Source organism: Pollicipes pollicipes, unplaced genomic scaffold, assembly GCF_011947565.3.
Source record: "Pollicipes pollicipes isolate AB1234 unplaced genomic scaffold, Ppol_2.1 Scaffold_7231;HRSCAF=8579_pilon_pilon_pilon, whole genome shotgun sequence".
NCBI lineage: Eukaryota > Metazoa > Arthropoda > Thecostraca > Pollicipedomorpha > Pollicipedidae > Pollicipes > Pollicipes pollicipes.
Genome location: NW_023597034.1, coordinates 15114821 through 15120820, shown reverse-complemented (window position 1 = coordinate 15120820; position 6000 = coordinate 15114821).

Genomic DNA, 6000 nt, shown 5'->3' with positions numbered 1-6000 from the left:
TCGTGCGTTCGCGAAGCGTTGTGGGCGGACAACTGCCGCTCCTGATTTCATACGCCATCGTGCTCTTTGCAAAGCAGCCCAGATAAACTTTCATACAGCCGAAGAGTTTTCATATAACGAACCTTTCACAATGTTTGAACTGATGGCTGCCATTAACTCTGCGCAGCGTGGCGGAAGGCCCGGATTCCATTCATAATGATATGCTCCGGCGACTTCCACCAACAGCAACACAAGCTATGTTGGTGGCATTCAACCATTTGTGGGAGACAGGAGAGTTCCCCACGTCTTGGCGGGAGTCGCTAATAGTTGCGTTGCTGAAGCCTGGTAAGAATGGGAAGCATCCATCGGACCACCGTCCAACTGCGCTGACCTCTATGTGCAAACTCGTGGAACGGATGGTTCAGACACGATTGGCTTGGTTTTTAGAAAGCAACGATATGTTCTCGAACGCGCAGTGTCGTTTCAGGAAAAACCGTAGCACCATTGATCATCTTTTAGCCTTGGACTCAACTGTGCGCGTTTCTTTTAGGGAAAGGCAACACGTAGGAGCGGTGTTCTTCGATATTGAAAGGGTTTACGACAACACCTGGCGATATGGCATCTTAAGAAACCTGTTCCAGTATGGCATACGCGGAGCTAGGGGTACTTTTCTTGCGAACTTTCTTGCTGACCGTTTCTTCTGCGTCCGTGTTGGTTCCGTATGCTCTAAAAGATACACCCAAGAGAACGGAATACCCAGGGCAGTGTTCTAAGCGTTGCGTTGTTTGCCGTCATGATAGATGATGTTGGGGACAGTCTTCCCGAGGCGATGGGCCGCTCGCTTTTTGTTGATGACCTCGCCATCTGGTGCAGCTCTGCCACGGCAGCGTCCATGTCGCGCCAGTTGCAGTTGGCTGTGGCTCGCTTAAAAAGATGGAGCATGCTCAACGGGTTACGGTTTTCGACCTCGAAGGCGGTCCCCGTCCACTTTCGTCGACGCCGGCACCAGTGTCCCGACATGGTACTTAAGCTTTTTGGACAGTCGATCCTCCGCAATACGGCGGCACGGTTTTTGAAATTACATTTTGATAAGCGTTTGACCTACAAGGAACATCTTATCATTCTGCGTGACAAGTGTTTTAAGACCCTGAACATGTCGAAATGCGTGGCACGAACATTCTACGGAGCAGATCGGAAAACTCTTATTGTTATGCCGTTCACTGATACGCTCCAAGCTGGACTCTGCGTGTTTTGTATATGATGGCGCCTCTGAGCCCGTAAAATGTACATTGAATGCGGTCCCGTATCACATGTTAAGTTCTGCACTTTATATACACCTGCCTGAATAGTCCCATACCGCGTGTAGGAAGTTTTTAGGTTGCCAAAAATTTCGTATCAAGATGTTATTATGGGTTCACGTATTCGCACATCAATGATGACGCGTTTCTGTCACAATTCAGCGGTTTTCATTTCTAATACATATTTTTTAGCCATTTACCGTTGTAGGAAATCATTTTGCTGTTATGGGCGCAAAATGACCACAGTAGTCGGCGCGCCCTAAAACTCCAATCAACAACAACAAACAACAATATTACATTTTTGATCTGTTTTAAGCTTGCTTTAGATGTGTCCAATTGTGCTGCACTAGCAATGATTTCGCCACGTTTGTAGCTCACCAAGGTCTGGTCCGCATGCATCAAGCAGGGACAACGTCATTTCAAAACTCAAGGGTCGTGCTGTTCTAGCGGTGATTTGCACATCTCACGTGAGGGTGAAGAACGGCGATCACTGGGGCATCTCAATGAAATTCAGCAGCAGGCGCTACAAGCATTTCACCCGCCGAGACCACCTACGCGTGCCACCAGCATTTCAAATGGAGTTGACGGGTAAAGCATCTGTGTGTTGATGTATTCTATGTCGTGTATATGCGTATGTCGGTGTGTGTGTGTGTGTGTGTGTGCGTGCGTGCGCACGCGCGTGTGCGCGTGCACGTGTGGTTGCACGCAATCCTCCGGCGCTCGTCAGCGGCCAATTACCAGAAGTAAGACTGATAGAGCGGACGGCATACCTAATGCATAGCATGAGTATACTTCAGTGATAGAGTGATATATGAGTGTTGAAGAAAATGTCACGTAATGCATGTCCTATGTATAATTACTGGAATCTCTGTTGTAAATCCGACCGACAAGATTGGACTCCAAGGTTTGCAAAACTGCCTCACGCGGTTGATGGCCATGGTTGAAACCCTATCTGGCACCGACATCAAGGAGTGGAAAGCTCATCTTGGTATCCTCGAGATGTCAAGGGTGCATTCCCCACAGCCCCGACCGCAGGGCTGAACCAATGACCGTCAGCCCAACTTCCCTGTTTTAAAAAGCTCGCGAAGAAAATGCAGACGGGGAAAATCCACGATCGCTGATGCAATGGAACAACAAAACGTTGGCCGGCTAGAAATGATGACGGACCTGCTAGAAGGCAGCCACCTACAATCATGAAAGTGGGTCACGGAACAATACTGCCCCGTAAGACAGTGTAACGATATGCTCAAAAGTATAAATCCTTGAAATGGCTTTAGCCTGATACTAGTGGGTTCCTCTTATGGCATGGCTCTAACTCAACCCAGGTGCTAAACGGACGCCAGCTTTTTCGGACGCTACGGTTAACACAGGACAACCATGGCGGGAATAGATTTTTTTTTCCAACGTATCGGCCACGTAAACAGGTTGGATCAGTGTTCAAAGGAGCCAAAACGTAAGCGTGACGTAATCTATTGGTGGCCATTGAGGTATTGACTGGGAGCAACGCGCAGACCTACCTATTCAAGGCAACTCCACACCCAGAGACTAAAATCACGTCCAGTGCATGTGTACATCTGTAATTGGTCTGGAAATACGAACACCCAGCCTCTGCGTTGTTCTATTCCAGCCATCTTGATACACATACGCTTGGAGGAGGTAATCCACGGAGGTGCCGTTATGGTAGTGGTTAACGCGTCTGCGTCAACCGCTGCGCGTCTGGGAAAACAGAGATACGGGTTTCGATTCCCCGCGGTGCCCGCCCTCCCACCCAGGGTGAGCGGCAGGCGGCGCCATGTAGCCTCAGCAGCTGAGTGCGTCGTAAAGCCTCAATTACATGACGGGTTCTGCGCGATGCGGACCCCAGCCGTCTGATCGCTGCGGATGATCTGAACGTTAGCTTGGTGGACGTCATTCTTTCCCCGTGCTTGAAGCTTGCGAGCACCAATTCGCTCTGCTCATTGCGCATCATTATGACCAGGGAGGCACACCTGAAGCTGGAATCGTTCAGTAAGACACAGCTGATACGAAAAGGCATAGGTATGGCATGCCACTTCACTTACGTCTGCGAGTTTTTGCCCCAGCCAGACCAGTATGACACTTGCAAGAGCACGTGTGTTAAGCTTGAACTTTACCCATGTTGAGCGAGGCCAACCCGCCGGAATGCCCCTGAACAAAAAGGTAGATGAGAATAAAAAGTCAAGAATGGGTGCTTCCTACCGGGCTACGTCAAACACTTTGGATGGCCATGTTGGGCTCTCACTGTTCAAGAGACGCAATTATTCGCGTATGGCATACCCATAGGACTAGCTGGTAAGGTCCAACCGTCTTCAGTCAATGTCACCGAATTGAAGCCCTCCGCCTGAGCCAGTTGCAATGATCCCATGTTTGCCGATAGCACGCAGTGCTTCATCACTGGGAATACGCGGTCTGCCAGAAAGTCTGTGAGGCACGAGTGATCGGGTGCGATGGGTGCAGCACATGGCTACATTACATTTGCGCTGATATCAAAGTCACACTATGTGAGTCCTCTCTCTCTCTCTCTCTCCCCCCCCCCCCCCTCTTTACCTCCCTCCCCCTCTATCCCCCTCGCTCAGGTTCTTCGACTCTTGCTCTCGTTCTCCATCCGTATCTTGATCTCGCTGCTGCGAATATGTGTGTATTGTGCACGCATATGCGTATGCGCGCATGGTTAGTGCTGTTTTGTCACAGCTTCCATGTATGTGCCGCAATTTACCAGCGTAACAAAAAGAACGCACAAATCGTGGACAATTGGCATTCCCTTTGCTAGTGTGCTAATCAACTGAATCAATTACCGACGCATTTTGCTAAAAATGTGAGGCGTCACCATCACAACAACGTTGATGCGCAATGATAGATGCCCTCGAGCATTTCAGAGCCAAATTTCGCTTTAACCAGAAGATGAAATGTTGTATACCACCACTGGCGTGTCCAGAGGAAAGTATGTAAGGTTTCGGGCCATAGAGTTGTTTTGTAACTTTGTCCTTTATACTATGAGTATAGTTAAGTATCCAACGCTAAACGGTGGTTTGTACTCTGTGCCTACTTCGTTCTCCTATCTAACACGATCAGGGCGAACCGGTATCTGGATGACTGAGCCTCGACTGCTACAAGCTCTTATGCGTGCTGGAGTGTTGGCCATCCATGCTTTTTGTCACACGAGGAAACATTGAGAAGGGATAGAATAATGAAAATGAAATGGCTCTTGTGTCCGTGAAAGTCATTTGCCATGAAAACCCAAAATTAATGTTATGTTACTATCCTTGCTCCATATGCCCGTATCTGGCTGCGTAACAGCTGCCCGTCGTTGACCTAGCCGCGATGTTCACCGCAGTACGGTGCGGGCCTGTCTTGCAGCGTTGTTAGCGAGGACGCAGTCTCGCGACCGAGCTGCCGCACGGCAGGCTGGCGTTGGGCCTGACTGGCAACGTGAACACATATGCTTATATTAGGTTAGTAAGTATTGGTAGGTGCCGGACCCGGATTACCAGCGTGACGGCTTGCCCGCGGAGCTGTTCAGTGTGTTTACTTTCCTTATGCTACAACGTCGATTGTATATTACATGAGTGACAATTGGCATCCACGGCGCCGGACACCGGCCTTGTGTGTGTTTGATAGGGCTGCCGCGTTGTCGACGTATATTTTGGTTTGGGCCGGCGTGATCGTCGTTGCGAAGCTCACGGCAGCCAGTTACGCGTAGTGAATAGGTAGGTAGCTAGTCAGTTTCTGAGACAATCGACCAGATGGGTTGGCGCAGTCTAGGGCATACGATGTTGCGCCTGAAACGATCCACTGCGTATGCTTCCTGAACCCGTCATGGTATAGCGAGTGGTCTATAAACCATGGCATCATGCACCATGGCCCGATTCGTTGTAGCCCAGTCACCTTTCAATATTTATCATAAGATCTGGAGTGGGAGTCCGACCCCTGATCTTATAAAGTTAACATATCCAGCCAATCTTTGGCGGAGGTTCAGCGACTTATAGGAGGATTTCATTATGGTACGAAGCGCACGTGATTGTTGGTCCGGGGGGACATGGATGACGCCGCTAGCGAAATTTGCGTGCAGACCTGAAGATTTTGTTGCTGTCGAGGGTGTCGGCACGCCTTTGAGATAGTTAATATTGATACCCCAGGACTGAAGCAAGGCCAGTATTGGTAGAAGCGATGCAGGCTCTTTAACCACGAACAGAAAATCATCTACGTACACCCTGGCTGTGACGGTCGGGTGACTGCGGGTGACTAATCGTGCGACTGCTTTCATAACCGATAGCTGATAGCTGATAGCAAGATTGCTATCCAAGGCGTCCTCTTTACAAACAGCAATTGCGATATTAGCACCATCTCAACAACCACCTTTGGCCAATGTATCATTGGAAATTCGGGGGCCCCTGGTCGTACACATACGGGTAAAATATATCTACGAACACTTGAGCGCGATAAGCCTGATTTTAAGGTTTATTACGATTACTTATATCCAACATCTATGGAGACAAAGATCCCTCTAAAATGCCTGGAACTCAGTCATTCTGGTCTCCTGGGCTCCTGTGTCGCAAATTAACGTCGTTGGACGACAATGCGAAAGCGCCGTTTTGCGTTTAGTTGCGTCGTTCACAAGTACTACACTCGAGCCATTAGATCCAGATACTCACTTAACTATGACGCTTCACACCATCAATTTTGCTTTTATATATATTATTGTGAG